Source organism: Phyllobates terribilis, unplaced genomic scaffold (genome assembly GCF_046119375.1).
Source record: "Phyllobates terribilis strain yellow unplaced genomic scaffold, ASM4611937v1 Scaffold_2__4_contigs__length_985480577, whole genome shotgun sequence".
NCBI lineage: Eukaryota > Metazoa > Chordata > Amphibia > Anura > Dendrobatidae > Phyllobates > Phyllobates terribilis.
This window is the reverse complement of record NW_027362762.1, coordinates 74,111,380-74,133,456: the sequence shown is the minus strand read 5'-3', so window position 1 is coordinate 74,133,456 and position 22,077 is coordinate 74,111,380.

Genomic DNA, 22,077 nt, shown 5'->3' with positions numbered 1-22,077 from the left:
CAGCAGCACGGATTTACAAGCCGCAGCAGGCCAATTTCTGTTACGGAGACGCTGGTCTCCGCTATGAAATTTCCCCAATAAAATTTCAGTAGATGCGGTAACGCCACATAGCTCAGTGAACACATGCGGATTTACCAGTGTGATTATAACTTAGCGATTTGAACTCTGCAAGAATACTTGATCTGTACTGCAGAATCTGACCAGGCTGATAGAAATACACTGCGGTGTATAATGTATGTATTTTTATTCTACGGGGAAAATCAGGGTATGTGCCCGCGATGTGTACCATCCTGCGGCCCCGACGCTGTGGAATAGCCGCCGTTGGCTTCAGCTCAATATGCAAATGAGCGGCAACTTTTTTTTTTTTTATCTGCGGACTTTCTTAAGGAGATTAGGTGTATTGAGTAAGCCCTCATGTGGACCCGCAAGAGAAATTGACATGCTGCGGTCTGGAAAGACGCGCTGCATGTCAGTTTCCGCAGGTGCAAATGCTATGGAACGTCATTGAGGTTTTTTGCTGCTGTAACATGCAGTTATATAAGTTATTATGATGACCATGTGCTATCCCATTCCAGTGACCTAAATGATGGCCATACCTGAACATGTACAAATTGGGTTTGGGGTCTGGCCATGTTTGTGGTGGGCATTATTCTGCCCTCTGGTGTGCGTGTGTGTGGGGAGTGCATGTGTGTGTGCGCGCCTGCATGCATGTGCGCATAGGCTCATATAGGAAAGACGATGATCCAGCTCCACAGACTCCAATAGTAAAAACAAATGTCTTTTATTTTGAATTTTTTTAAAAAATCCAGATTGCGATAATGTAACTCCAGCTGGTAGAAGAACAATACTAGAAGGGAAACACAGGGGCCATGAGTCCACCCCAACGCGTGTTTCGGCGCTGCCTTCTTCAGGGGGCGTGAAGCATATAGAGAGGTGTGCCTATTTAAGTGATGTATCACCCAATCGAAACGTGGGAGGGCCAGTGATGATGCATGTAGAGTCACGGTTGCAGGGTTGACCTGCGACGTCGGCGTCATGCAACTGATCACGTGACAGTCACATGGGCGCATGTGACCACGCAGGTCCTTGCAAGGAGATGCCGAAAATCGGGGGACGCACATCAGGTTCGTGGTGCACATGCATGCAGGTCCTACATACCTCACAGATCCACCAATGCATGAAAGTTGCCCTATCTTTTACACTGAAAGATATATACGGTACATATGTTGTTGACACTTAGTGATGACATAGTCCATAGATCAGATATTAGTGTGTAATGATCACAGGTGACCATATAGCAAATAAATCAGACAGAAATATGTACAATATTCTCATTGATATAATACATAGCAGTCTATGAAGGACAATCTCATATGAATAAAATACTGAGATAGATATACTGAGATACTTAGCGATGGCATAGCCAGTAAATCAGATATTAGTATATAATACTCACATGGTGACTATATGACAGATGAATCAGATAGTAGTATATATTATTCACAGTAATGTAATGCATAGATAATAAAGTATAATATTCACAGTCATGTAATACATAGTCATCGATGGAGGACAATCTCATGAGAATAAAACACTAAAGTATATATGGACACACTTAATGATGGCATAGCCAGTAAAATCAGATATTAGTATATACTGCTCACATAGTGACTATATGGCGAATCAAACAGATAGTAATATATAATATTCACAGTGATATAATACATAGCCATAGGTGACGGGCACTCATGAAAATAAGACTGATTAGACTTTTAAGCCACCCATCATTAAACTGGTCCTTCAATCTGCAAATAGATCTGTGGCAATGTATACACATCCATTCATATGTGCCAGTGCCACGAAATGGAAAGGGAAAAGAAAAAAAACATTCATGAGTGCCCATCACCTATGGCTATGTATTACATCACTGTGATATTATATATTACACGGAGACGTATAGTGGACATGGGATTTCTAGAAATCCATCCACTATGCTGTAACATCTGGACGCTGCGGGTCTGACGCTGCATAAGTCCACAGCGTCAAACCAGCAGCGGCTCCGGAGCGTATGCACATACCCTGAGAGATTTTTTTCATGTTATAAAATTACTAAAAAAAATAATAATGAAAAACATTTTATAATGAAAAAAAGGTTATTTTTAATGTTTTTATTTTTTAAATAATAAACATCACAAATCAGCAAATAACAAGGACATATTTGGTGTCCCTGTAATCGTAACAACCCGCACAGCACAGCAATCAGATTATTTAAGGGGATCAGTAAATGATGTAAAAAAAATGGCGTAATTTATATTTTTCTCTATTAAATCCATAAAAATGTAATAAAATGGTAATGCTATGGTCGTGTTCACATGTAGCGTAAATGCTGCGTTCTTTCTGCTGCTTTTTTTCTGCAGGTGTCCGCACCACACGACAGTAACAATCTTCCCTGATTATGGTGTCTTTGCTGCGTTTCTTTTATGCGTTTTCCTGCTTATTTGATGCAATTTTGGGGCAGATATGAAGCAGAGTTTTTAACGCTTTTTAACACTACAGAAAAACTTTGATTCTTATTGTGGAGTTTGGTGCGGACATCTACAGAAAACAAAAACCAGTATTTCTGCAATGTGTGAACACGGCCTTACAGACACAAAAAAGCCAGATGTCGTATAGTGAAGCTCAGGGGTGGATTAAGAGTAGCAAGGGCCCCGGGCAGTTTAGAAGGCGCGGGCCCCCCCCCCACCTGATTTATCACGTGACATGTCACATGATCCCCTGTGATAGATCATGTGATAGTTCACGGAAAATTAATTTGGCACAATATTAATTGTGCTGCCCTATCTGAGAGCAGCACAATATAGGGGCAGATACCCTGATTTCAGCGATGTGTCACTTTTTCAGCTGCTTGTTGTCATTTTGAGAAAATCACCGTTTTATCTGCTGCAGATCTAGCAGCTCTCTGAATGCTGCGCTCTGTATAGCCCCACCCACACCACTGATTGGCAGCTTTCTGCCCATGCTCAGTGTACACAGAAATCTACTGATCAGTGATGGGGGTGGGGTCCTACAGAACTTACTAGTCATCTAGTGATGATTACCTTATGACAAATCAATGATTTTATGAAAACAGCACTAAGCAGCCCAGTAAGTGACACATTACTGGAATCAGTGCCTCTAACCCTACATTATGCTGCTCTCAGATTAGGTGGCAAAAACCTGATGACAGATTCCCTTTAAAGGAGCTGTAAACACAAAAAAAGTTGGTATTAAAAAAATACAAGCCATTTGTGAAATTAACTTTTTTTCATTGTTAATTCACATTAGACTGTATCTTCAACACTTTTGTCAGCAGGTCTTATTACAGACTCTGAATACGGCAGCTCTCTCCCTCTCCCTCAGCAGAAAGTCACAGCATGGTTAAAAAACGGGATCTTTTATGATTTTCTCATAATAAATAAAAAAGGACATGCAAGTCCTCCAAACTATTTTCCGTTTCTCTATAGGGGAGGTCCTAAATCTTTCTTGTTCTTTAGTTGATCACATGTCAAAAAGGCAAAGCATTTACTATGAACTCGCCTAAAAAAATATACACTTGGAGAGTAATATCATCATCTGCATGTAAATATTCCTTGACTCTAAGGGCTCGCTCACACTGTCGTATAACACGGCCGAATGCTATGTGATGTTTTATCGGATAGGACTCGGCCCTATGTTATACAATGGGACAGTGCAGATATGCTATTATTGGCATGAGAAAATAATCTCATTCAATATTCGGACCATGTGCACCCATACAAGTCTATGGGTGCACGTAAAACATTGGACTGCACTCGGATGTCATCCAAGTGCAGTCCGATGAACACTCACAGAGACTATGGAGAAGATGGAGAAATTAAGTTCTCCATCTTCTCCATATCTGTGCTGCGAGAGAATCGGATCACACTCAGTTGAAGCTCTGACAGAGTTTGAGCCGAGTGTCATTAGCATAATTGGCCCTATTCTCTTGCATGAGAGAATATATGGCTTAGTGAGTGGACCCTAAAGCTGAATAGTAGTGACGGACAGGCACCTCACAAGCGGGATCCATGTAGCTCTCAGATGTCATGTAGGTAGGGCTTCATTCCATGGGGTAGGGCTTAATTTCAAGGTATATAAAAAAATGGACTTCAAATAAAAATTAAATGAACACAAAAAGCACTAATTGAATTATTTTTTTCGTATTTATGTTTGCAGCCCCTTTAAAAACCCTTTGAGGACCAAGGTACATATATGTCCCATAGTTTTAAACTGGAAAAAAATTTGATTGAATAAAATTTAAGGTCCTCGAAGGTTTAAGTAGGTCATAAATTCATATGAATACTTGCTCATACAATTGCACATGCCATAAGATGAAGAAGAACAGAATTAAAAATATGACATTAAGTGGAGCACTTACAGGTATTCAAGGTGAAAGAGACCAGCAAAGGCATCGTCTCGAATAACAGTAAATGAGTTAGAATTCAGCAAGCTGAAAATGAAGACAGCAGGTTAGAAGCGAACCAGACTTTATGGTGCTCAGAATTAGTCAAGCAGAATTTATTGACTGCTCTTGCAAAGCACTGAGACTCCCGCTGTGTATAGATGGCGCCGTGCGGCCTCCCGCTGTGTATAGATGGCACCGTATAGATGGCTATGTGCGGCCTCCTGCTGAGTATACATGTATAGATGGCTACGTGCGGCCTCCTGCTGAGTATAGATGCCGCACGGCGCTCCCCCCAGAGACAGCAGGAGGCCGCACAGCGACATCTATACTCAGCGGGAGGCCGCACGTAGCCATCTATACACAGCAGGAGGCCGCACGGCGACATCTATTTTCAGCAGGGGGCCGCACGTAGCCATCTACACACAGCGGGGGGCCGCATGGCACCGTCTATACACAGTGGGGGGCCGCACGTAGCCATCTATACACAGCGGGGGGCCGCACGTAGCCATCTATACACAGCGGGGGGCCGCACAGCGCCCCCCCCCAGAGACATCAGGAGGCCGCACGGCGCCAACTATACTCAGCAGGAGGCCGCATGCAGTCATGCACACACACAAACATATACAGACACGCATAAACAAATTTGAAACACAAAAATACATACAAACAGACATCACACAATGACATCTGCCCACACACACACACAAACACACACACACATCACACACACACACACACACACCTGCCCACACACACAAACACACACATGCCCACACACACATCTGTGTGTGTGTGTGCATGTATAGTGTGTGTGTGTGTATTTTTTTTAAGTTAAAAACAAGTAAAATGCATGTGGCATCAATATCAAGACTCCAGATATAAGGGCCTATTCACACTGAATTTTGCAATGCATTCATCTCCTCTTTCCAGGCTTCTATCTAAATCCCTGAAAAATGGCATTCAGATGGGCCTTGACATAGCCATTGATTTGAACAAAGGCAAACCGAGGCTAAAGTCTGAATCTTTAGGCTCCATTTGCTCTGCTTTCAGATGTCTAATTTCAGACAGCACAATCCTGAATTTCAGGGATTCAGTTGTAAGCCTTGTGTAAAGACCTGAAAGCAGCGCTGAATGTAGTATGAATAGGTCCTTACATCCTACACCACCTCAGGGTATTGTTGTTATGGAGTATTGCCCCTGGGTGGCCGCAGTTATGACCACCACCAGGGCTCGCGGTCACCCACCCTAGCTTTGGTATTCTGGGGAGCTGGTATAATGAATATCTGAGAAGAGCCCTAGAGAAGCAAGAACATTGGACAACCAAGAGGTGGTGGCCTCAAGTCAGGTGTAGTGTTCAACAGGGCAAGACTTTCTAACCTGCCCACACACACACACACACACACACACCTGCCCACACAGACACACACCTGCCCACACACACACACACCTGCCCCCCCACACACACACACCTGCCCACACACACACACACCTGCCCACACACACACACACACACACACCTGCCCACACACACACACACACACCTGCCCACACACACACACCTGCCCACACACACATCTGCCCACACACACACACACACACCTGCCCACACACACACACACACCTGCCCACACACACACACACCTGCCCACACAGACACACACACACACACCTGCCCACACAGACACACACCTGCCCACACAGACACACACAGACACACACCTGCCCACACGCACACAGACACACACCTGCCCACACACACACACACCTGCCCACACACACACACACACACACACACACACATCTGCCCACACACACACCTGCCCACACACACACACCTGCCCACATACACACACCTGCCCACACACACACACCTGCCCACACACACACACCTGCCCACACAGACACACACACACACACACACCTGCCCACACACACACACCTGCCCACAGACACACACACACACACCTGCCCACACACACACACCTGCCCACACAGACATCTGCCCACACACACACACCTGCCCACACAGACACACCTGCACACACAGACACACCTGCACACACATCTGCCAACACACACACACTCACCATCCCCCGGCTCCATTCCTCTTGCCTGCTCTCTCTCCTCTCCGGTGGTAAGTAGCAGTACAGTCCGGGCGCGCACTGCGTGACGTCACAGCTAGGAGACACGGCCGCGCACAGGGCCGTGTCTCCTAGCAGTGACGCGCCGGGCCAGCACAGGGAAGTTAACTGCTGCACTGCTAGCCCGGCCGATGAAGAAGTAGCGGCGGCCGCTGCTGGGGGAGCGGTCCGGGGCCCCCCCTCCCGCCACTGCTACTGGTATGTGCCGCGGCGGCCCGCACATATAATGAGGGCAATCCGGCATTAGACACCCCGCCCGGAGCCGCGGACCCCCTGCAGGCTCGGGGCCCCGGGCGGTCGCCCGGATTGCCCTCATTATAATCCGCCTATGGTGAAGCTACATAAAGATGAGAAAGTTCTGGCGGCTCCGACAGTGAATGATGAAGTAAAAAATAATCCACAACTAGAGATGAGCAGGACCCACAGATGACTTTGCCCCGGCCCTGGGTGATCAAAAGCCGCCGGGGACGCTGAAAGGTAAGAGATTCACGGCCTCCTGTCCAGCCACCAGATAGCACTCATCTGGACGCTGGACCAGAGACCCGGGAATCCATCTGCTCATCTCTAGTCCCTACTGTCCCGGATACAGAGGACAGTCCTGGATTTGGGTCTACGCCCTGCAGTCTCGGGCATCTGCTGAATGCCCCTCATTACCAGCGCCCCTCTGTCAACTCCTCCTGCCAGGGGAGAAAGAAATGGTAAATGGGCGTGGATTGGGGTGTGGCAAGGGGCATGGCCAATAGTTGCCTGATGTGTCCCTCTTTCTGCTCTTCAAAAGTTGGGAGGTATTTTAGAAATGCAAAGGAGTTAGGTAGGCAGCGTAGCCAGCGATCTTCACACTGTCCATAACTTCTCTAGTTAGCGTTCTCATTTCCCTCTCCTGTTAGTATTGGCTGCATGCTGAGTTGTGATCCTATGTGCAGAGAGCGGCCGCTAAACACAGGAGAGGGATGAGAATGCGCATACTGACACTGTGGCGGTGCAGACTCCTTTTAACTTTTCATTTAGGAAGCAAATGAAGAATAAAAAATAATATTCACATATATATATTTATATTGTACATTCATAACGATTTTTCGGGAGACAATGCAGATTTCCAATTTAGCTGTAATCTTCTTTTAACATAAGAAAGAAACCCAAATGTGAAAACCCCATCGTCGATCCCCGTGTTTCGTTTAATAATAAATGGGGAAAAAGTCTTTGAAATGTTATATTTTTCTCCTCTGAACCATCTGTAAGTTTGTTAACATAAGTGATCCTGATGCAAACACTGACAGGTGTCTTTCCTTCCTGTCGTTTCCTGCATCCTAAATCAAGTGTCATTGAGCTGTTTACTCTCCTTCCACAAGGGCTTTATACTGAGCTCGCTTCCTGTCTTGGTTATTATCTCCAGGAAGCACATCCATTATGTCGTTTTCGCTTCTCATTTGTATTTTGTCATTGGGAACCCTTTATATTGTAGAAGGAATAAAATGAATGTGCAGATTTTCATTATATTTATCCCCTGATCTTAGATAAATACATGGACAAAATTTGGTGATTGGCTTGAATTTATGAAGCCACTGTGCCACTAATTCTTGGTGTCCTGCTGCTCGCTGCAGTGCTCCCAGAGAAGCTAAAATTATCAAAATTTCCAAATTGACAGAAGTAAAATGAGAAGCATCAGCTATCCATATGTCTCACAACATCAGATTTAAATGGGTTGTCCATTCCTCGGACAACTTCTTCTGAATCCCTATGTTTACCCCTTGTAAAATAATAACACCTACACTCACATCCGGTGGTAGCGACTTTCCAACTCTGTTGGCTCTCCATTTTTATGTCACGCAATCCCTGCTGCCAATCAGCGCTGGCTTCCCTCTCTACACCTTCCACCTAAAGAAGACCCAGTGATGTTTCACTTACTTTGCTGGTTGCTGCAATTTTGAATTGAAACTGTTTTATCTGCTACTGATTTAGCAGTTCTCTGAATGCTGAGCCCTGTATAACCCCGTCCACACCACTGATTGGCTGCTTTCTGTGTATACTGTGCATAGGCAGAAAGCTGCCAATCAGAGGTGGGGGAGGAGTTGGACTGCCTGGCAACAGACCAAGTCATCCTCTAGTGATAATCATCTGCTGATAAAACAGTGATTTTATTAAAGCTACACTAATGAGACCAGTAAGTGATACATCATTGGAATCAGAAGAATCTCTGCCCCTACATCATGCTGCTCTCAGATTAGGTAGCAAAAACCTGCTGACAGATTCTCTTTACTTATCACGCTGGATTTCTGAAACTGATGATCACAGGTGGATGGATGGTTGGGTGGTGAACTGATGTTTTCAACCTCATTAGAAGAAAAAGAAAATTGAGAAATAAATACTAATCAACTAATGTTTAGGTAAAAGAGAGGGACAGATATATGAATGAAGATGTAGTGATGGGTGAGCGTGCTCGGCGCTGCTTGGTACTCGATCGAGTATCTGGGTACTCGGGCGCCTTCCTCGATTCCACGCCCCGCATGTTTGGCGCCTGATTTTAAGCCACTAAACATGCGGGGATTGCCTGCCAACCACGGTAATGGCGTAGTTTGGCTACTGGTATTACTGTGATTGGCCAGCCGTATAGCGTCATCGGGTCTGTCTAGGACCCGGTGACGCCATGTTCGGTGCGTTGTACCCGGAATAGTGTAGGGACAGTTTCTGCTGCAGAAGGGACAGCTATTATTATTATTATTACTAGCTATTGAACCCGTTCTACCCCCGGGTGGCGGGCATTTTTATTGGTATATGGTCTCCCATGCTGGTATGTGCTGCCCACCTCCTGGTATTTGTGCTGCCCCCATCCTGTCCCCACCATCCTATCCTGGTATGCATGGCACCCCTCATCCCCATCCTGGTATGCATGGCACCTCTCATCCCTATCCTGGTATGCATGGCACTCCTCATCTCCAATCCTGGTATGCATGGCACTCCTCATCCCCAATCCTGGTATGCATGGCACTCCTCATCCACAATCCTGGTATGCATGGCACCCCTCATCCCTAATCCTGGTATGCATGGCACCCCTCATCCCCAATCCTGGTATGCATGGCATCCCTCATCCCCAATCCTGGTATACATGGCACCCCTCATCCCCAATCTTGGTATGCATGGCACCCCTCATCCCCAATCCTGGTATGCATGGCACCCCTCATCCCCAATCCTGGTATGCATGGCTCCCTCATCCCCAATCCTAGTATGCATGGCTCTCTCATCCCCAATCCTGGTATGCATGGCACCCCTCATCCCCAATCCTGGTATGCATGGCACCCCTCATCCCCAATCTTGGCATACATGGCACCCCTCATCCCCAATCCTGGTATGCATGGCACCCCTCATCCCCAATCCTGGTATGCATGGCTCCCTCATGCCCAATCCTGGTATGCATGGCTCCCTCATGCCCAATCCTGGTATGCATGGCTCCCTCATGCCCAATCCTGGTATGCATGGCTCCCTCATGCCCAATCCTGGTATGCATGGCTCCCTCATGCCCAATCCTGGTATGCATGGCACCTCTCATCCCCAATCCTCGTATGCATGGCACCTCTCGTCCCCAATCCTGGTATGCATGGCACCCCTCATCCCCAATCCTGGTATGCATGGCTCCCTCGTCACCAATCCTGGTATGCATGGCTCCCTCATCCTCAATCCTGGTATGCATGGCTCCCTCATCCCCAATCCTGGTATGCATGGCACTCCTCATCCCCAATCCTGGTATGCATGGCTCCGTCATCCCCAATTCTGGGATGCATGGCACTCCACATCCCTATCCTGGTATACATGCCACTCCTCATCCCTATCCTGGTATGCATGGGCCACTCATCCCCAATCCTCATATACATGGTACCCCTCATCCCTATCCTGGTATGTATGGTACCCCTCATCCTGGTATGCATGGCACCCCATCTCTCATTCTGGTATGCATGGTACCCCTCATTCCTATTCTGGTATGTATGGTACCCCTCATCCCCCAATTCTGGTATGCATGGACCCCTCACCCCCAAATCCTGGTATGCATGGTCCCCTCATCCCCCAATAATGGTATGTGTGGTACCCCTCATCCTGGTATGCATGGTCCCCTCACCCCCCAATCCTGGTATGTGTGGTACCCCTCACCCCCCAATCCTGGTATGTGTGGTACCCCTCACCCCCCAATCCTGGTATGCATGATCACCTCACCCCCCAATCCTGGTATGCATGGTCCCCTCACCCCCGAATCCTGGTATGTGTGGTACCCCTCACCCCTATCCTGGTATGCATGGCACCCCTCATCCCCAATCCTGGTATGCATGGCACCCCTCATCCCCATCCTGGTATGCATGGCACCTATCATCCCTATCCTGGTATGCATGGCACTCCTCATCCCCAATCCTGGTATGCATGGCACTCCTCATCCCCAATCCTGGTATGCATGGCACCCTTCATCCCCAATCCTGGTATGCATGGCACCCCTCATCCCTAATCCTGGTATGCATGGCACCCCTCATCCCCAATCCTGGTATGCATGGCATCCCTCATCCCCAATCCTGGTATGCATGGCACCCCTCATCCCCAATCCTGGTATGCATGGCACCCCTCATCCCCAATCCTGGTATGCATGGCTCCCTCATCCCCAATCCTAGTATGCATGGCTCTCTCATCCCCAATCCTGGTATGCATGGCACTCCTCATCCCCAATCCTGGTATGCATGGCACCCTTCATCCCCAATCCTGGTATGCATGGCACCCCTCATCCCTAATCCTGGTATGCATGGCACCCCTCATCCCCAATCCTGGTATGCATGGCATCCCTCATCCCCAATCCTGGTATGCATGGCACCCCTCATCCCCAATCCTGGTATGCATGGCACCCCTCATCCCCAATCCTGGTATGCATGGCTCCCTCATCCCCAATCCTAGTATGCATGGCTCTCTCATCACCAATCCTGGTATGCATGGCACCCCTCATCCCCAATCCTGGTATGCATGGCACCCCTCATCCCCAATCTTGGCATGCATGGCACCCCTCATCCCCAATCCTGGTATGCATGGCACCCCTCATCCCCAATCCTGGTATGCATGGCTCCCTCATGCCCAATCCTGGTATGCATGGCTCCCTCATGCCCAATCCTGGTATGCATGGCTCCCTCATGCCCAATCCTGGTATGCATGGCTCCCTCATGCCCAATCCTGGTATGTATGGCTCCCTCATGCCCAATCCTGGTATGCATGGCACCTCTCATCCCCAATCCTCGTATGCATGGCACCTCTCGTCCCCAATCCTGGTATGCATGGCACCCCTCATCCCCAATCCTCCTATGCATGGCTCCCTCATCCCCAATCCTGGTATGCATGGCTCCCTCATCCCCAATCCTTGTATGCATGGCTCCCTCATCCCCAATCCTGGTATGCATGGCACTCCTCATCCCCAATCCTGGTATGCATGGCTCCGTCATCCCCAATTCTGGTATGCATGGCACTCCACATCCCTATCCTGGTATACATGCCACTCCTCATCCCTATCCTGGTATGCATGCCACTCCTCATCCCTATCCTGGTATGCATGGGCCCCTCATCCCCAATCCTCATATACATGGTACCCCTCATCCCTATCCAGGTATGTATGGTACCCCTCATCCTGGTATGCATGGCACCCCATCCCTCATCCTGGTATGCATGGTACCCCTCATTCCTATTCTGGTATGTATGGTACCCCTCATCCCTATTCTGGTATGTATGGTACCCCTCATCCTGGTATGCATGGCACCCCATCCCTCATCCTGGTATGCATGGTACCCCTCATTCCTATTCTGGTGTGTATGGTACCCCTCATCCCCCAATCCTGGTATGCATGGACCCCTCACCCCCAAATCCTGGTATGCATGGTCCCCTCATCCCCCAATAATGGTATGTGTGGTACCCCTCATCCTGGTATGCATGGTCCCCTCACCCCCCAATCCTGGTATGTGTGGTACCCCTCACCCCCCAATCCTGGTATGTGTGGTACCCCTCACCCCCCAATCCTGGTATGCATGGTCACCTCACCCCCCAATCCTGGTATGCATTGTCCCCTCACCCCCGATTCCTGGTATGTGTGGTACCCCTCACCCCTATCCTGGTATGCATGGCACCCCTCATCCCCAATCCTGGTATGCATGGCACCCCTCATCCCCAATCCTGGTATGCATGGCACCCCTCATCCCCAATCCTGGTATGCATGGCACCCCTTATCCCCAATCCTGGTATGCATGGCACCCCTCATCCCCAATCCTAGTATGCATGGCACCCCTCATCCCCAATCCTGGTATGCATGGCACCCCTCATCCCCAATCCTGGTATGCATGGCTCTCTCATGCCCAATCCTGGTATGCATGGCTCCCTCATGCCCAATCCTGGTATGCATGGCTCCCTCATCCCCAATCCTGGTATGCATGGCACTTCTCATCCCCAATCCTGGTATGCATTGCACCTCTCATCCCCAATCCTGGTATGCATGGCACCTCTCATCCCCAATCCTGGTATGCATGGCTGCCTCGTCCCCAATCCTGGTATGCATGGCTCCCTCGTCCCCAATCCTGGTATGCATGGCTCCCTCGTCCCCAATCCTGGTATGCATGGCACTCCTCATCCCCAATCCTGGTATGCATGGCTCCGTCATCCCCAATTCTGGTATGCATGGCACTCCACATCCCTATCCTGGTATGCATGCCACTCCTCATCCCTATCCTGGTATGCATGGCACTCCTCATCCCTATCCTGGTATGCATGGGCCCCTCATCCCCAATCCTGATATACATGGTGTAACGGGTCCGGGAGGCGGAACCTCTGAGCTACTATACAAGGGGGCGGCCCTTGTAAGGGAGCGGGTGGCAGTCTCTGGGTGAACGGACAGGGAGTTACGGCAAGTGATCAGGGCAGTCTCTGGGTAAGGGGTAGGTACGACCTGTGATGGCAGAGCCTCCGGGTAGGCTAGCAGGCAGATGGTAGATGTGTGCTCCCAGGTGAGCAAGCGAGAGTCTCTGGAATAGCAGGTGGTCACGGCACGTGACGGCGGAACCTCCGGGCTGGCAGGCAGGTAGGTAACGGAGAAGCGCTCCCAGGTGAGCGGGCAAGAGTCTCTGGAATAGCTGATGGTCACCGCACGTGACAACGGGACCTCCGGGCTGGCAAGCAGGCAGGTAACGGAGATGCGCTCCCAGGTGAGCGGGCAAGAGTCTCTGAGATAGCTGGTGGTCACAGCACGTGACAACGGAGCCTCCGGGCTGGCAAGCAGGCAGGTAGCGGAGAAGCGCTCCCAGGTGAGCGGGCAAGCTGGTCCATAGACAGACTGACCGGAGTTGTAAGGCAGACCGTCGGACCTCAGGCAAGCAGGCAGGTAGCTGATGTGCGCTCCCAGGTGAGCGGACAAGTTGGTCCTTAGACAGACTGACCGGAGTTGTAAGGCAGACCGTCGGACCTCAGGCAGGCAGGCAGGTAACAAGTATTCAGGCAGGAATCAGGCAGGTAACTAGCAGGAAACTGGCAGGAAACTGGCAGGTAACTGGCAGGTAACTGGCAACGGGACCTGAGGGCTGAAGCACAGGTGAGACACAGGTGCAAACAACATTGCTCGGGCACCTCCATTTTGGAGGAGGTGCCTTATATATGATGAAGTCCTCCGGCCATTGGCCGGGGACTCCTTAGGACGGCGCGCGCGGCCCCTTTAAGAGGAGGGGAGCGCGCGCGCGCGCGCCCTAAGCACAGGGGCCGGGAAGGAGCGCGCGCTGAGAGCAGAGCGGGAGGAGGACGCCGGGAAGGAGCGCGCGCTGACAGCAGAGCGGGGAGAGGACGCCGGGCACGGAGCAGAGCGGTGAGGGGAGCAGCGTCCCTGCCTAGCAGAGGGCAGGGACGCCAGCGCTACAGTACCCCCCCCTTTAGGCCCCCCCTTTTTTAGGCCAGACAGAAATTTAGCTAGGATGAGAGGGGCATGGATGTTCTCCCGGGGCTCCCACGTTCTCTCCTCAGGACCAAACCCCTTCCAATCTACCAGAAAAAAGGTCTTTCCTCTTACCCTTTTGGTGGCAAGAATGTTCTCTACCTCAAACTCGTCCTCAGCAGAAACCGGAGCAGGAGGCGTACCTGTAGACTTGGAAAAAGAGTTAAGCACCACAGGTTTGAGGAGAGACACATGGAAGGAGTTAGGGATCCGTAAGTTGGCCGGGAGTTTCAATTTATAGGCCACCGGGTTGATCTGACTGATGACCTCCAGTGGGCCGATGAACCGAGGCCCTAACTTATAGGAAGGGATCTTGAGCCGGACATATTTGGACGAGAGCCAGACTTTATCCCCAGGGCGGAATTGAGGAGGGTCCAGACGTTTTTTGTCAGCGTGTCTTTTCATACGCTCGGATGACAGAAGGAGTGCGGACCGGGTACTCTCCCATATGGAGGAAAATTTGTTAACAAGAGATTCCGCAGCCGGATTGTCCGCCGAGGTGGAGACGGGAAACGGGATCCGAGGATGCTGACCGTAGACTACAAAAAACGGGGATTTGGAGGAAGACTCGCTCTCGTGATTGTTGTACGAGAATTCGGCCCATGGCAGGAGATCCACCCAGTCAGAATGGTGGGCATTAACGAAGTGCCGAAGGTAACTGGTCAGGTTCTGATTGATCCGCTCCACTTGACCATTAGACTGTGGGTGGTAAGCGGAGGAGAAGTCCAGGGTGACGTCCAGCAATTTACAAGTGGCTCTCCAGAAACGGGAAGTGAACTGTACCCCACGATCCGACACGATGTGACGGGGCAGGCCATGAAGACGGAAGATGTGGCGGATAAAGTCTTTAGCCAGCTCGGGTGCAGACGGAAGACCTGGCAGTGGAATGAAGTGAGCCATCTTGGAGAAGCGGTCAGCGACCACCCAAATGACCGTACAACCGGCAGAGACGGGTAGATCAGTAATGAAGTCCATCGCTATATGCTGCCAGGGGGCAGCAGGTACTGGCAGAGGTAGGAGGCGGCCGGCCGGCAGGTGTCTCGGAACTTTGTTGCGGGCGCAGGACACACAGGCAGAAACAAAGTCTATTACATCCTTGTGCAGGTTAGGCCACCAGTAGTGCCGGGTAATAAGCTGGAGGGTCTTTTTCTGACCGGCGTGGCCAGCTAGTTTAGACGAATGACCCCAGTGTAGGATCTTCTCCCGATCAGGTACTGGTACGAACGTCTTACCAGGAGGAAGACGATTTAGACTCACGGGAGCCACCTGCATTACTCTGGCGGGATCGATGATATGTTTCGGATCCTCCTCGAGATCAGACACCAGAAAGGACCGAGACAAGGCGTCCGCCTTGACGTTTTTGTCAGCCGGGCGAAAATGAAGGACAAAATCAAAACGAGCAAAAAACAAGGACCACCGGGCTTGGCGCGGGTTAAGTCTCTGGGCATGCTGGAGGTAAGCCAAGTTCTTGTGGTCAGTGTAAATTATTACCGGGTGAAGAGCCCCCTCGAGCAGGTAACGCCACTCCTCCAATGCCAGTTTGATGGCCAATAACTCTCGGTCTCCTATGGAATAGTTGCGCTCAGAGGAGGAGAAGAGTTTAGAGAAGAAGCCACAAGTTACCATCCTCCCGGAAGATGATTTTTGAGTAAGTACCGCTCCGGCTCCAGAGGAGGAGGCGTCAACTTCCAGGAAGAACTGTTTGTTGCCATCTGGGCGATGCAGCACCGGGGCGGAAGAGAAGGCCTGTTTAAGGGAAAGAAAGGCCTCCTCTGCTTCGGGTGGCCACTCTTTGGGATTAGTACCTTTACGGGTGAGCGCAGAAATTGGGACCGTCCGGGAAGAGAAGTGTGGTATGAAGAGGCGGTAGTAGTTGGCGAAGCCCAGGAATCGCTGAATGGCCTTCAACCCCTCCGGTCGGGGCCATTTCTCGATGGCAGACAGTTTCTCAGGATCCATTTGTAGGCCGGTCTGAGAGATAATGTAGCCCAGAAACGGAAGCGAGGTCTGCTCAAAGAGGCACTTCTCAAATTTAGCGTAGAGATGGTTCTGCCTTAGCCTGAGCAGGACCTGACGAACGTCCCTCCGGTGAGTCTGGAGATCCGGAGAGAAGACCAAGATGTCGTCCAGGTACACCACTACGCAGGAGTAGAGAAGGTCCCGGAAGATGTCATTGACCAACTCTTGAAAGACGGCAGGAGCGTTACAGAGACCAAAGGGCATTACCAGGTATTCATAGTGGCCGTCCCGGGTGTTGAATGCCGTCTTCCATTCATCCCCCTGACGAATACGAACCAGGTTGTACGCCCCACGAAGGTCCAGTTTGGTGAAGATCCTAGCCCCCCTCAGGCGATCAAATAATTCTGGAATGAGCGGAAGGGGGTACTTATTCTTCACCGTGATCAGGTTTAGGCCTCTATAGTCTATACAGGGACGGAGAGAGCCGTCCTTCTTTTTGACGAAAAAGAAGCCTGCTCCCGCCGGGGAGGAAGATTTCCGGATGAATCCTCTGGCCAGATTCTCCTCAATATATTCGGACATTGACCGGGTCTCAGCAGCGGATAAAGGATAGATACGCCCACGGGGAGGAGTAGTACCGGGTAGCAGATCGATGGGACAGTCGTATGGTCTATGTGGTGGTAATGTCTCTGCCTCCTTTTTATTAAAGACATCTGCATAAGACCAATAAGGAATCGGAAGTCCAGGTAGATTAGCTGGGGTAGGAGAGGGACGGACGGGATGGACGGGAACCAGGCAGGTTTTATGACAGTCTTGTCCCCAGCGAAGGACCTCTCCGGTTTGCCAGTCTAGCACGGGTGCATGTCTCTGGAGCCAGGGCAGACCTAGCAAGAGGGCGTGAGAGAGTCCAGGCAGAACATGAAAGGAGATACTTTCAGAATGCAGCATTCCCACCTGCAGGGTAATGGATTCGGTGATGAGTTGAATGGGGCGAGGTAAGAGGCCCCCATCCACGGCAGCGACAGACAAGGGTACAGCCAGAGGTTTGGTGGGGATGCGGTATTTCTCAACCAGGGACTGTGAAATAAGGTTCCCGGCTGCTCCAGAGTCAAGTTGGGCTAGTTCGAAATAACGGTTCTCCCCGTAGATGATCGAAACTGACAACAGCAGGGATGGAGAGGATTTATTCTTGTCTAGGTGGACCTCTCTGAGCGAACCTAGACACAGGCGTTTCCCGACCTCTCCGGGCAGGCACGGATCCGGTGCTCCTTACTGCCACAGTAGAAGCAGCTCCCCTCGGCACGGCGTGAGTCCTGACGGGTTTTGACCATCTTGGTCTGGTCGACCTGCATAGGCTCAGGAGAGTGTACTTGGGGAGAGATGGAGGGAATGACGGGTTTCTGGAAAGTAGGAGCTAAACGTGGAATCCTTCTCTCACGGGTGACCTCTTTGGCACGCTCCTGGAACCGTAGGTCAATCCGGGTGGCAAGGGTTATTAGATCATCGAGAGAGGTAGGAATGTCCCGACCAGCAAGTTCATCTTTAATACGACCGGACAGACCCTCCCAGAAGACGGATACCAGAGCGTCGTTATCCCAGGCCAGCTCCGAGGCAAGGGTGCGGAACCGTATGGCATATTGGCCCACGGTGAGACCCTCCTGACGGAGGCGTAGCAGAGAGGATGCGGATGAGGTCTTCCGTCCGGGTTCGTCGAAGACTTTCCGGAAAGCCGAGAGAAAAGCAGGCAAGTTGGACACCAGGGGGTCTCCTCTCTCCCATAGAGGATTTAGCCAGGCCAGGGCCTCCCCGGTGAGATGGGACATGATAAAGGCAATTTTGGCCTGGTCGGAATTAAACTGATGGGACAAAAGTTCAAAGTGCAGGGTGCACTGATTTATGAAGCCCCGAGCCTGGACGGGGTCGCCTCCGAAGCGAGGAGGTGCAGAGAGCCGGGGTCCGGGGTAGGATACCATAGTATTAGTGGGCAGCGGAGCTGCCGGATTGCAAGATATGGCACTGGCGGAGGTTGTTGGTGGATCAGACAGAGTGTTCAGGCGAGTATTAACATTCCGCAGGTGACCCAGGATGGCCTCCTGTTGGGACCTCTGACGGGACAGTTCAAGACAGAGGTCCGAGAGCGAGGGAGCTTGGGTGCCACCGGGTTCCATGGCCCGAGCAAACTGTAACGGGTCCGGGAGGCGGAACCTCTGAGCTACTATACAAGGGGGCGGCCCTTGTAAGGGAGCGGGTGGCAGTCTCTGGGTGAACGGACAGGGAGTTACGGCAAGTGATCAGGGCAGTCTCTGGGTAAGGGGTAGGTACGACCTGTGATGGCAGAGCCTCCGGGTAGGCTAGCAGGCAGATGGTAGATGTGTGCTCCCAGGTGAGCAAGCGAGAGTCTCTGGAATAGCAGGTGGTCACGGCACGTGACGGCGGAACCTCCGGGCTGGCAGGCAGGTAGGTAACGGAGAAGCGCTCCCAGGTGAGCGGGCAAGAGTCTCTGGAATAGCTGATGGTCACCGCACGTGACAACGGGACCTCCGGGCTGGCAAGCAGGCAGGTAACGGAGATGCGCTCCCAGGTGAGCGGGCAAGAGTCTCTGAGATAGCTGGTGGTCACAGCACGTGACAACGGAGCCTCCGGGCTGGCAAGCAGGCAGGTAGCGGAGAAGCGCTCCCAGGTGAGCGGGCAAGCTGGTCCATAGACAGACTGACCGGAGTTGTAAGGCAGACCGTCGGACCTCAGGCAAGCAGGCAGGTAGCTGATGTGCGCTCCCAGGTGAGCGGACAAGTTGGTCCTTAGACAGACTGACCGGAGTTGTAAGGCAGACCGTCGGACCTCAGGCAGGCAGGCAGGTAACAAGTATTCAGGCAGGAATCAGGCAGGTAACTAGCAGGAAACTGGCAGGAAACTGGCAGGTAACTGGCAGGTAACTGGCAACGGGACCTGAGGGCTGAAGCACAGGTGAGACACAGGTGCAAACAACATTGCTCGGGCACCTCCATTTTGGAGGAGGTGCCTTATATATGATGAAGTCCTCCGGCCATTGGCCGGGGACTCCTTAGGACGGCGCGCGCGGCCCCTTTAAGAGGAGGGGAGCGCGCGCGCGCGCGCCCTAAGCACAGGGGCCGGGAAGGAGCGCGCGCTGAGAGCAGAGCGGGAGGAGGACGCCGGGAAGGAGCGCGCGCTGACAGCAGAGCGGGGAGAGGATGCCGGGCACGGAGCAGAGCGGTGAGGGGAGCAGCGTCCCTGCCTAGCAGAGGGCAGGGACGCCAGCGCTACACATGGTACCCCTCAGCCTGGTATGCATGACACCCCATCCCTCATCCTGGTATGCATGGTACCCCTCATCCCTATTCTGGTATGTATGGTACCCCTCATCCTGGTATCCATGGCACCCCTCATCCCAATTCTGGTATGTATCGCACTCCACATCCCTATCCTGGTATGCATGCCACTCCTCATCCCTATCCTGGTATGCATGGCACTCCTCATCCCTATCCTGGTATGCATGGGCCCCTCATCCCCAATCCTGATATACATGGTACCCCTCAGCCTGGTATGCATGACACCCCATCCCTCATCCTGGTATGCATGGTACCCCTCATCCCTATTCTGGTATGTATGGTACCCCTCATCCTGGTATCCATGGCACCCCTCATCCCAATTCTGGTATGTATGGCCTCCTCATCCCAGAAACCTGGTATGCATGGCACCCAATCTCTCATTCTAGTATGCATGGTACCCCTCATCCTTATCCTGCTATGCATGGTACCCCTCATCCCTATTCTGGTATGCAAGGCGCCCCTCATCCTGGTTTGCATGGCACCCCATCCCTCATCCTGGTATGCATAGTACCCCACATTCCTATCCTGGTATGTATGGTACCCCTCATCCCTATTCTGGTATGCATGGTCCCCTCACCCCCCAATACTGGTATGCATGGTCCCCTCACCCCCAAATCCTGGTATGCATGGTCCCCTCATCCCCCAATAATGGTATGTGTGGTACCCCTCATCCTGGTATGCATGGTCCCCTCATCCCCCAATCCTGGCATGTGTGGTACCCCTCAACCCCCACAAACCTGGTATGCATGGTCACCTCACCCCCCAATCCTGGTATGCATGGTCCCCTCACCCCCCAATCATGGTATGTGTGGTACCCCTCATCCTGGTATGCATGATCCCTGTTAGAACCTTGCTCTTAGTTTTTTTTCCTTTGCTGGTCACATGACCTTGTTGGCCTATTTAATCCTGCTCCGCCCTTCTGGCTTTGCTGGACTTCATTGTATAACTACTTTCTAGCTAGCCTGTGCTCTGTATCTAACTCTGTTAGTTTGCTTGGTCTACGGACCTCTATGTTCTATATATTTTGTTTGTTTGTCTGTCTGCTACTATTTCTGTTAGGAGGTGTCCCATTTTCCTCCCAGTCCTTAGTACTTGTAGGGATTCCTTCCCCACATCTATAGGTCTCCGTACAGACTAGCTTAGGACTTTAGCAGGTCTGATCGCAGGATCAGGTTCCCTGTTACATCGTAGGGATTCAGCTGAGTTCTATCGTAGGGACAGATGTCACGGGTGTGTTGCCACGAAGATCGTCACGAGTACACAGCCTGACTAATCGCAGCTGACTTGTTGGTGCTTTGTGTTTTCTCGGCAGTGTAGGAGTTAATTCTCTCTCTCTCTGGGCTAGCTGAGGTCCAGCCTCGCCCAGCTGCAATCAATGCTTCTTTAGTGAGACTCCTTTATATTCCTGCAGGTCTGTTTGGGAGGTGTCGGTGAAAGCTTTTCATTCAGACTTACAGAGCGGATCGTGGTGTTTGGAGTTGCTGAGATAAGTGTATTTGGAAGTGTTTTTTCCCTTTCCTCGCTTTATCATTTATCTCCTTTCCCGTTGGTGTTCCCTCTGTTGTAGTTGTGTAGAAGTTGTATGCAAGGTGGTTTTGGTTTTTCCCTTGTACTGTCTCGTTCGTCTAAATACTGTGTGTGGGCATATTATTTCTGGTTCCCTATTGTTGTGATCGGGGTCCTTCTCAGGACTAGATTACTTAGGTGCAGGGATCCTCAGGAGGTAGGGGTTACGCTGGCGGCCTGGACCTCTGTACCTTTAACAGTACCTCCAGGTTGAGGGGTTAGTCAGGGTCCCAGCTTAGGGTCAGCTTAGGCCCCCTACCTCCAGTATTCTGTGACAGTGTGACATTTTCACCGACCCACTTAGTTTTCTCCAGCTACCATGGATCCAGTAGCCGGTCTAGCTCGGCAGTTGCAGAGTTTGTCCATGGGGCTGGCGGACGTTAAGTCCAAGGTTTTGCATCCTCTGGAGCAAGCCGGACCAGAACCTAAAGTAGCTCTCCCTGACAAGTTCACTGGGGGGCGGGACAAGTTTTTTGTTTTCCGGGAGGCATGCAAATTGTACTTTCGGCTGCGGCCTCGGTCATCGGGCAGTGAAGAACAAAGGGTGGGAATTGTCATCTCGCTCCTACAAGGGGACCCTCAATCTTGGGCGTTCTCTCTTCCCCCAAGCTCCCCGGTTCTCCA